We start from the raw sequence: 12426 nt of genomic DNA on the forward strand, positions 1-12426 counted from the left end.
GCCGATCTGCTTGAAGACTCTCCTCACGCATCTAAGAAATCCAAAGGTTGAGGAAATGAAACACGTGCTGACAGCAACACTCAACCAGCCTGCAGGTAACTGGGCATGTCGGACTTAGGCGAGTTATTTCTCCAGAGGCCATGAAGAGGAGCCAAGGAAAGGAAGGAGCAGAGGATTTGTAGATAAGCATTTAATCTGAGAAGAGCCACGGAAGAGGGAAAGGTGGGGAGAAACAGTGAAAGCATCCTGTCAAATGGTACCAAAGTTGACAGCATTCTCAACCCTGCCATCTATGAGAATCCCTCACATCTGCTCTGTTGTCTTGTCCTTCACTCCTGTTCTCCCATCTGGGAAGAATATCATCTTCATTATTTGAAAAACTTCTTCATGAAGCTGCTATCAGGGCATTCAAGCTTCAACTCCGTGCCCCAACCATAGGGGAACCAACTCTCCTGGTCTGTCCGGGACACTGGAGCTGCCTGGCACCTGGGACTCTCAGTGCTGAAGCCAGAAGCGTCATGGAAAAACTGGGTGGCAGGGTGGTCAGCCTACTTAACCATTCATTTCTTCTCTTGTGCTCAGGTCCCAACAGTCACACAGACATTCTTAACTAAATCAGGGCAAGAAGTAAGAAGGAATCAAAAGTGATGTTCTAAGTATATAACCAGAAGTTCAGGGAGGCCTCGGGAAGCCTATGCCATCAATAAGCCTTATTTACTAAAGGGAAAAAAAAAAAAAATGCCTGCAGCGTTTAAATCCTATGGTAACTGTTAATCCTCTCCAGAAAAAATAAATAAATAAAATAAAAAAGAATGCAGCTGATAAATTACTTAACCGAAAACGTAATGCTCAAAGCAGTAACCACAATGCAATAATTATTGGACTTGATTAAACATAAAAATGAATCTGTCTTTTACTTCTCTCTCATCCCATAAGTACGTACAATGAAAAGAAAAGCCTTTTTAAAAGGTACCTCATGGCCAATTTTTCCCCTTTAATTCTTCATTGTAACAAACAAAGGTAAAATCAAAAATCATGCAAGCAAAGTATAAGCTTTTCCCCATTATCCTTAGAAAGGTGACAGTGCCGATTGAAAACATGTTCCCATGAAGCTCTCAGCATATGCTTTTTTTTTTAACTCCTTGATAGTGGAATGCCTTATTAAGAGAAAAGAATCACAAAGTATATGGCTTATAAATCATCAATATTTCTGGCAAACTCAATCTATTGGTCTCATTTGAAATGTACAGAACCTCTCCCAACCTCATTGACATAATGTTGCCTGTTCAAATGCCTGAGACTAAAATAACCATTTAATATCTAAAAATGAATGCCCACAGCATTGCTTTTCTAAAAGCAACAAGAAAAAGTTAGATTATTCAACAAAACATAGTCAAATTTGAGTTATTTCTGCTCTAAATGGAAAACTGTGGCCATATTTTATACGCATGTGTGCAAGTCTCAATGTGATTTTTTTCCCTCTGTTGAGATACTTGACTTTGATTTTATTTTTATCATTTACGCTCTGAAATGCCAACACCACGCCATTCCTACAAAACACACTTTTATCCATTTTTTTTAAGTCTGCGTTCAAGTTAGAAAGTAAGTCATATCTCCAGATCTCGTTTTGTAAAGGTTGTACTCGCCACAGGCTTAACACAACGGTTGGAGACAGTGTGGAAGGGATCGATAAAGTAGTATTACCCTTTGTGATGGTGAGTCTCTGCAGGACATTCCGGCTTAACTCTGCTGTCTGCGCTAACACTCCATCCTTACCCACTGGGAGAGTGCACTAAAGCACAGCTACGGACCAAGGGCTCCAACGAGGATGAGAAACTCACTTCCTTCCCCTTGTTCTGGAGCTACTTTAATAAAGCTGGAGAAAATCTGGATGCCATAAGAAAGAGTTTCAAATTTGAAAGACAAATGTATAAACACCCTGAAGTCTGAGGGCATAGGCCTTGACATTCAGACAGGTATATGCATCATTCAGGAAGTTTCACTTTGGCAGGAGGCCTATCAATGCAGCAATTCTTCAACCTCAACATGTCACTTGTGATTTGAAAAAACTAACTACTGTGGTTGCAGGGAGGCAACAGTGCGATGTAATGAGCTTATATTAATTGCCTCCTTCACTTGCCAAGTGGACTTAGGGAAAAATATATTAAATTTGCCTCCAAATGAAATGTTTATAATTTTTCATTTGTCACTGTAAGAGTGAAATTACAACTCTATGGTTATGAATGCTGTAAGGTGTAAGGATATGATCACACTCTTCCCATTCATGTTAACAAAGAGTAGCTACCGCTCTGCAGGCTGGAGACTTGGAGGCTTTCATGCTGTACAACGTAGATCTGCTATAGTTCTTTTTTATTTTTATTTTTTTCCCCTAATAAGTGTTCTGAGAGTTTCATTTAATTCAATAGACCTCACTTTTTTATTCTGGCAAAGTGAGTGATAAGTAATACAAATTCACACGTATGGCCTTGTGACGCTACAACTAACCTCAATCCTTTTCTGTGCCCCAGTGATCTTTCAGGCCACATTTTAACTATTTTCTCTGATACAAATATGGGCAGCTGCCTGTCACGTGTATTCCCTCACATCAAATACTCCTCCCATCAGACATGAACTCTTCTCTGAGCCTTGATATCCATCCTAGTTCCTAAGATAAAAACCAAGTCTCTTCTCAATCTATTGTACATTTTCATAACTGACCCAAACAATGACAGACACCGTACTCTAGAATGAATGCAAGTGAGTAAAGGAAGTTCTGCAGAGAACTTTACTTCCTGCCTCCTTAAGTAAATTAACTTCAAGGGATTTAAAACCAGCTTAAATATGACATTTTCAAAACCAAACAACTGGAGGAACCCTTCTCCATTCTAGAAGGAGAGAGGTAGGTTTTAGATTTTGGTATAATTACCTATTTCCCGTACTAGTTGGTAGTTGGCTCCCTTGTGTTCTAATATTTGATAACTTATATTTACACTTTTCTCAAATGATACTATGATAGATAACTACCATCCATTCAGCATAAAATCCATTCATTAAATCTTATAGGCTGCCAGATGAAAAAAAAAAAAAACAACAGAGAAAAGAGATCTTTGACTTCATCATGCGGAACAAATTTATTTCCCCTTTGTCTCAACTTCTCCTGCCTGGACTACACCTGGCTGTTACTTTTATAACTTAAAGTGCCATTAACATGATTAATGAGAGAAACAGCTGCCCCGAGCCAACACCCTCAGCAATACTGAGAACTTGCAAAAGCTTGCACGCTGCAGTTTCTCTTTACCATGTCCCAGATAAAATTGTGAGGTTGAGCTACCTACAGTCTCCAAAAGTGACAGGGGAAGTATTAAAAATATATTCCCCCTCCAGATCATGCCACAGGGATCACACAGAGACTGCTTCCTTTTTCCATTCTGATAGCTATTATTCTCCCCAACTTATTAAATTGATATCTTTTGTATGATTTTCGGAAAATATAAAACTATGTGTAAGGCACCTTACATAGAAGATACAATTGTAAGAGTAAGGCTTGCCCTCAAAGAACATAAAATCTGACGGAGAAGAGAAGTCACACATACGAATGATTATAATTGGTAACTTCAGAGAACAGAGGTTTTGAAGTCAGATAAGCATGGTAACCTGTGCTATTTTGGAAGCATAGGGCTAACTTGGATTTCTGAGTGACAGTGTACTTACCTTTCAAAGCTGGTTGAGGAATAAACGAAATCCAACTGTAAACCCTCTGATCCAGTGCTCCAAAATAATATATATTTAACAAATAGTCCCTATTTTAATAAAGTTATTACAATGCACAGGCCAGTGAGGTAGAATACTAAAATGATAGAAAAAATTTCAAAGATGTTGGGAGGTAGAGGATGGCCCTACCTGGCTGGTAGCTCAAGGAAGATAACACAGAAGGTAAAGGGCTATGTTTAGTCATAAACACATTTGGTAAATAGAATGGGGTGGGGAGAGTCTCAGGGGAGAAAAATAGGCACATTAAAAAATACATGCTTTAGGGGCTCCTGGGTGGCTCAGTCAGTTCAGTGTCCGACTTCGGCCTTGGCCATGATCTCACCGTTCCCGAGTTCAAGCCCTGTGTTGGGCTCTGTGCTGACAGCTCAGAGCCTGGAGCCTGCTTCGGATTCTGTCTGCCTCTCTCTCTGCCCCTCTCTGGCTCATGCTCTGTGTGTCTGTCTCTCTCTCTCACTCTCAAAAATAAATAAACATTAAAAAATTTAAAAATACAATTGCTTTAGGGGCGTCTGGGTGGCTCAGGGGGTTAAGCGTATGACTCTTGATTTCTGCTTAGGTCATGATCTCATGGTTCATGAGTTCAAGATCTGTACCAGGCTCTGTGCTGACAGCGTGGAGCCTGCTTGGGATTTTCTGTCTCCCTTTCTCTGCCCCTCCCCCACTTGTGATCTCTCTCTCTCTCTCTCTCTCTCTCTCTCTCTCTCTCTCTTCCCCTCTCTCAAAAAATAAATAAATCTAAAAAAAAAAGTATATTATTCTACATTCTACATCCATGTTGCTTATTTATTTATTTATTTATTTATTTTGAGAGAGAGAGAGAGAAACAGAAAGGGAGAATCTTAAACAGATTTTCTGTCTCCCTTTCTCTGCCCCTCCCCCACTTGTGATCTCTCTCTCTCTCTCTCTCTCTCTCTCTCTCTCTCTCTCTCTCCCCTCCTCCTCTCTCAAAACATAAATTTAAAAAAAAACTATATTATTCTATGTTCTACATCTATGTTGTTTGTTTGTTTGTTTATTTATTTATTTATTTATTTATTTATTTTTGAGAGAGAGAGAGAGAAAGAGAAACAGAGAAAGGGAGAATCTTAAACAGATTCCATGCTCCAGTGCAAGGCTTGATCTCACAACCCTAAGATCATGACCTGATCTGAAATCAAGAGTCTGACACTCAACCTACTGAGCTACCCAGGCACCCCTCTACATTTTAGGTTAATGTCAAGTACCCACAAAGAACGTTCTAGAAGATCAGCTTGGGAAAATAGGAGAAAGCCTCATTTAGGGGATATCACTGAAGATTTACTCTTTATTTGAATGAGGATCTCTGAATATTTTAGATATTTACCAGATCTTTAGAAAGTAATATGGTAACTTTGTGCACGAGTTTTGAATTGGGAAAGACCTCAAACAAGGAGGTAGGACCCCAGTGATAGTTTAAGCTTGAGGAAACAGGGGCCTTTAATCAGAATAATGACAGAATAATAAAAAAAAAATGACAGGAGAAACACTTAAGTTGTAGAAAACAAAGGACTTGGCAATTAACTGGATGTGGGATAAAACAGAGGGAAGGAAAATAAAAAGTACATGCATTTCAAGAGGGGACATCTGAGAATGTGACAAAATGTTAAACAGAAAAGAGTCATCAGTGTTGGAGATGTTATTAGCTTTCGGATCACATAGGTTAGCTTTGCTCTCAGGAAATTTGTTACATTGTTGAAAATTTGAAAAGCAAATTATCCTACCACTGGCCCTCTGAAAATTAAATTACTGATAATATGAACTTCCAAATAAGTATAATATCTTTGATAATATGCTTCAGGGTATCTTTAGAATCTAAGACACAGGGAACTATTTTTTAAAAAAATAAACAAAAAAAAACCCACTTTTTTTTTAATTTAAAAAGGATGAATGCATTTATCCTTAAACCCATCTTAAAACAAAGCAACAGGGCATCTGCAATATTTATACTGGGTACAAAATGAAACCTTGTCACATGTTAAGTTTTATTTACTAACCATTTTTCATCAGGATTTCATGAAACAAGGTCTGGATTTAACAGTACTAACAATGTGTCAAAACAGCAGTGTGGGAAGTGAGGGCACTAGGGAGTACCCCAAAACAAATCCACCCGATAAGAGGAAGCATTTGCTTCATGTGACAGAGAAAATTAAATCTTCATGCCTACATAAGTACATAAGAATAAGCCCAAGTTGAAGGTGGCATTAATCTCAATCACTGTTTATTTGTGGGTGTTTAGACATATTACATGCAGGGTATGTTTCCATTATTGTTGTTTTGAATGGAGCATGCAGCATTTCATTGTGAGGAAACCAGGGAAAGAATTTTCTCAGTTGCAGAACTCTAGTAACAAAGGAAAGAAAAAAAAAAAAAAAAAAAAACTACAAAACTCAGTTCACTTTATAGCCTTGCATGCTTAGCTCTGTATTTATTTCAAAGGATGGAGAAAAGAAATCAAGAATAAACCATTCCCTCAAAATGTTACTAATAACAGAATTTCTTTACCTTATTATACATTTTATGTTTTAAAAAATCACACATGGATCATTAAAAAAGATTAAGATATGTCTGAAAAGAATTTCAGTGAAAAAGTGGTTAACATTTATCATAGTTTTTCAAAACAAAATTGAATTCTACTTTATCTGAAAACTTTCCAATGCAATATTACTTTTTCTTACATATACAGCCTGCAACTTACCTAGGGCACTATTTATCATTTGGACAACTTAAGTACGCCACACACACACACACACACACACACACACACACACAATCACCTTGAGACAAACGACAAATTCTCTCTTGGGAAACTCAAAACTGTATTAAAATGATAAGTAGAAAGTCTTCACTCTTCCTTCACTAACTTAGGCAGACAAGTGTGATATACACACACCAAAAAAATCAAGGTTCCAACATGCTCCTGGTCATAATAATCATCTTTGCTTCCTCCATTCCACAAAGTTTGTTCATTTTTACAAAGATATTATAAGCTGTGATGGAAAAATCAGTACCCAGAGGAGTCTTCCAATTATCCACACAGGTAGCCTAGCCCATGTGGAACCCCCAATTGGTATGGGTCAGGATTTAAGGATTCAAAATAATCATTGCAAAGGAAGTGCTTGAATGAGTAATTTCTCTTCGGTATTCTATCCACCTATGGTAGTAAACCAGAGAGAAAGGAAGCAGAAATTTGGGTCTTACAAATGTAGCAATAACACTGTAAGTGATAAAATTCAGGTTTGTCAATTGTTTTATGTAGGTGGTACACAGATTCTACAAAAACACTTTCCAAACTACCAGCAATCACACCTCACAAGTATCTCTGTCAAAACAGTATATGTGCCACCTGCTATAAATATTCACACTTCTGAAATCTGGGCCCCACATCATAGACAATAAGCCAAAAAGAAATCTATTTCCATAGGTAACATGTATACTTTAGGTGCCTTTTGTATACAGAGATTGAGGCAAGGGATGTGGTCAGAAGGAGAAATACATCATATCTTTAGATTCTGCTCTAGATTTTGGTTGAATCCAGGAATGAATCCACAAACTATCCATAAGATAAAATCATACAGGAAATAAAAAGAGACTTTCTTAGAAAGAAAGGATTTATCTTAAAAATATCCAAAATTAAAAACTGAAGGCGAGAAACATTAGTAGTTTCTGCCCTCAAACCACCACTGTCCTATCTAGGAGGCAGTCCGAGTTTTAACATTAGTCACGAACTAGTAACTGCACTGTCAGCCCCAGTCTAGGTGTGAGTCCTAGTTCCACTACAGCTAGATGAGTGGTCTTAAGCAAAATTACCCTTCACTGAGCCTCAGGATCCAAACCCGTGAATGCAAAAACAAGGAGTATTGTTGTTAGAAGTTCAAATGAAATACTCTACATTGAACTTAGCACAACCTATATTACATAACATCACATAAATTCCTAGATATAAGGTGCACTTTTCTCAAATGTTCTTAGAAAACATCTCCCCTTTTAATATTTATGTTCTGGTATCTTTTATCAATGCTCTAGATTGGACTATATATTCCAGTATGGTATACTGTTCTCAATTGTTGAGCTACTATGATTTTTGAGTGCCTGTTTTGTAATGTTGTTAAATATTTTGAATATCACTCCTGTTGTCTGGAGAAGATATGCTAGCTTGTGACTTCACCCAATGTTCATTTGGATGCTGTGGAGGTTAACTTGTCAAAATGGAGATGACAACATTTAATGATGATTTTGTAATAATTCCCTGGGGTATGACATTACAATTCTAAGTGCTAAATGAAACATGCCCTCTTAAAGATCCTCTGCTAGTTTATCTTTGCTTGTTCCCCATATCCATCTTCTACTTTTCCCTGCTCTGATTTTGAGGCTAGGAAAATAAACTCTAGAACTGCCTACTCCTACCTTATTGATTCAGCCAATGGGAGGCAACAGTAAGATTTCAGAGGGAAGCCCAGGGTATTATTTCTTCCCATTCTGCCTTCCCTCTCTGTGCTTCCCTTAAGTCTTCATGGTCCTGAAATTGGCTGTGTTCTTCTTCAGCTACACTTCTACTGAGTAGCCCCTCCTTCATAGCTCCAGCTTACAGAGAGGTTCAGATAGCATGGTTTCCCTCACTTGTTCCATGCCTGGGGTAGCAATGACTGCCCCCATAGTTGCACTCCACTGGGTGCTTTACCATTCTGTACCAATTCCCTTAAGCCCACCTAAACCTTCATACATACTTCCTTTATGAACTTCTCCTTACTGAAACCTTTAGAGTGTGCCATCTGTTTCCTATTAGGCTCCTACCTGACAAAATTACTTTAAAAAGCATTAGAGTGACTAGGTATGTTGTGGAGATCATATACATAGGCAGGCCATCGAGGTTCCACTGAGAAAATGACAACTGAGGCTTGAAGGAGGCAAGAGTGAACCATGCAGCTACTAGAGAGAATAATTGTACAGTAAAACAATGGATTGCAAGTAACTTGTTCTGCAAGTAGTTCACAAGATGAGCAACCATTTCTAATAAAATTTAACTTGATAAACAAGTGATGTCTTGCAATGCATGTAGTACATGATGCCAAATGTCACATGATCACAGCTGTGCCAATGGTTCTTGAAATTTGCTTTGATATGCAAGTGCTTTGGATTACAAGCATGTATCCAGAACAAATTATGCTCTCCAACCAAGGTTTTCCTGTACAGTGATAGTGAATAGCAAGTTCAAACGTTTGGAATTTTCAAGGCAGGGAAGGAAACTGGTGTAACTAGGACAGAGTTGAAGGGGCAACGGCTCTTGGCATGTAAAGAATTAGACACATGGGCCGGCATGAGATCACCCAGATATGGAATGTTAGAAAAAGAAGATAGGAGGGCTCAGGAAGGAGCTACAGAGCTGTAGAGGGGAAGAAATTGACCAGCAACCAGCAAAGGATACTGAGAAGGAGAAACCAAGGTGGTCTAAGTAGAACAAGAAAGAAGAGTATCCAAGAAGTCAAATGAAAAATGAATTTTAAGGAGGTTTAAGTAATTGTATGAAATCCTGGAGTAGATCAAGTAAAATGAGAAGAGACTACTAGGTTTAGCCATTTGGTTCATTGTTGACCTTGACGAAGGCTGCTTTGGGGAAGTGGTTGGAAACACAAATCAAACTGAAGTGGCTCAAAAGAAAACAAAGGAGAGATATGGGTCAATTCTTTGGAGAATAAATTCAAAACGAACAACCAAAAATGGGCCTCATATTATGCCAATGGATTTCTGTGTCTTGGCTTAACATTCCCAGTTAGAGTATCCTATAAAAGCTTAAACACCCTGTGTCTCAACAACTAAGATAGCAAGTAACTTGCCATGCAAAACTGTTAGATACTGAATTTAATCAATATATTAAATATTATAAGGTATATTATTATTCTATAAAGTTTATACACTCAATTTGGCCAAAACAACTGGTTTTGTTGTAAGAAATTTCTCATACACACACTAACACAGAAGTGTGCATGCATGCGTGCATGCGCGCGCACACACACACACACACACACACACACACACACACACAATTATACCTGGGTAGCATTTATGTAGTAGGGTGCCATGTTGCATCTGAGATTCAAACCAAATTCTATTTTGCAACTGACCTGCAAACCAATGAAACTTTACTAGGTTAAAAGAGTACTAACAACTAGATTGTACATCTTTCCCCTGAGAAGGAATTGAAAAGAATCATATTTGTTAATCCTCCTACAAGGACTTCTACAGTGTCTTTATCCCTCCTTAAAAACAATACAGGCTATTCTCTAGGAAGGGAAAATCAGATTCTATATAAATATTTCAGTCAATATGTACACTCTTTGGATGTGAGCCTCAAGCAAAAGTGAGTGTGAGCCCTGTCATAGGTAGGTGGCATGCACACTGGAGGAGGCATCAAGACCAAGCACACGTAGTGTGGGTCAGCAGTGTCCTGCTGCGTTTCCACATACTTTCCATGGTGACAGATGTCCAAATCTACCAAGAACTGTGCTAAGCATCAGATACATATAAGTCACTTAGGCAAGGCTACTCCTTTCAGGGAGTTCATTCCTACAGGTACACAACAGCACAAAACAAACACATGAAGCAACAAATACTTTTCATATTAAGTCTAACACCAGCCCATGTTCCTTTTACTCCGTGGCACCAATAGACAGGAATATGAATCAAAATAGGATTTTCTTTTTGGAAAAATAATGTTTTATTGTATAGAGAATAACATTTCCTCCATAAAAATGTCTGTATGGGCAAGTGAAATTTTTAATTAGCATAGCTGTTACTGTGAACAACAGCAGCTAGTATTTATTGACTATTTAGTATGGTCTATGCACTGAGTATACAAGTGTAATCTGATTTATTACATAGGAGAGTACTTCCTACCCTTTTGTATTTTACAGAGAGAGAAACAGAGGCTCACGGGTTAATATTCATAAGTGGCAGAGTAGGGATGTGAGCACTGGCAGACTGACCTTAGTGTCTACAAGATATAATATCACTAAAATACTGGCTCGTATTTAATGGATACTTACTATGAAGGATAACCTTGACATGGGTTTTATTTCCATATTTTCCTTTCTACAACTACTATCATCCCATTTTACAGATGAGAAACTTAAGCCATAAAGAGTCAAAGTAGGTTTCCCTGGCTTACAATGCCAACAAGGGAACAGAACTGCAGTTTAAACCCAATTCTTCTGGCTCCAAAGAAAGCACCATATCCCACTGCACAGACACTTCCACTCCAAAGTTTAATTTAATATTATTATGAAACACAAGCATCAGGTTCAACATCAGGAAACATTTACAGCACACTTATTATTGCCAAGGCCTGTGCAAGCTACTACAATTGAATACAAATAATTTTGGTTCCATCTATCATTAATTCTTTTTAATTTTTTTTAATGTTTATTTATTTTTGAGACAGAGAGAGACAGAGCATGAACAGGGGAGGGGCAGAGAGAGAGGGAGACACAGAATCTGAAATGGGCTCCAGGCTCCAAGCTGTCAGCACAGAGCCCGACGCGGGGCTCGAACTCACAGACCGTGAGATCATGACCTGAGCCGAAGTCGGACGCCTAACCGACTGAGCCACCCAGGCGCCCCTCATTAATTCTTTTTAATGTTTATTATTTTTGAAAGAGAAAGAGAGTGTGAACTGGGGCAGGGGGGAGGGGGCACAGAGAGAGGGAGACACAGAATCTGAAGCAGATTCCAGGCTGTCAGCATAGGGCCTGACACAGGCCCACGAACCACAAGATCATGACCTGAGCTGAGATCAGATGTTCAACTAACTGAGCCACCGAGGTGCCCTCCCCACCCCATCTGTCATTAATCATAAAATAAAGATAAGAAAACAAAGCACAAAAGCTCATGAAAATATAAGATACATTAAACATGATTCATAATATATTCAAAACATATCAGAAGTAAGCATGTTATTATTTGAATGGAGAAGAAAATTCAGAGGATGAAGCTATCACTGGGGACTTGTACTGCAATTTTCCAAAATGAAGCTTTAATCAATCTTAAAGAAGAGAGATGCACTTTCAAAAATGGACAGGAACAGAATATGGAGAAAGACATGTGGACAGTTTTAGCAAAGACAGCTGGCAAATACGGAGGTAGTCAGTGCAAACTCAAGAAGAGTTCAAATGTCAGTGGAGTATGGACCGTATCCCGTAAATGAAGAGATGTCTAACCTCAGGCATGAAATGATATGAAACACCACTTGGAGAAAATAAATTTTCTGTTCTAGGTAAGTACAAACAATTCAAACATATACATAAAAAGTAAAAGAAACTACAACTAACTTGAGGGTTGATGTAAGATTTTTCAGAACACCTAGATGGCATCCCCTGTCAGCATGTTTATGCTTACACTGAAAAACAGGCAGATTGATTTTCCCTGATTAAGGCTGCTTCAGTCTGGTCTGATGAGTAAATACCCAAAGCAGCCACATGCTTAGCTGCCCTCCCTCTGCAATTACCACAAATTTCCTTCCCTCCACCCCATCCGTACTCAAGGTGTGGATCTAAATTTATAATTCTTAATTTTTTCAGAGTAGGCACACATATCTGTCACCTGATGTTGTAATTTCCCTGCTCCTAATAAGAGGGACACTCTTTC

The sequence above is a fragment of the Panthera tigris genome, chromosome A1, assembly GCF_018350195.1.
Source record: "Panthera tigris isolate Pti1 chromosome A1, P.tigris_Pti1_mat1.1, whole genome shotgun sequence".
NCBI classification, from domain to species: domain Eukaryota; kingdom Metazoa; phylum Chordata; class Mammalia; order Carnivora; family Felidae; genus Panthera; species Panthera tigris.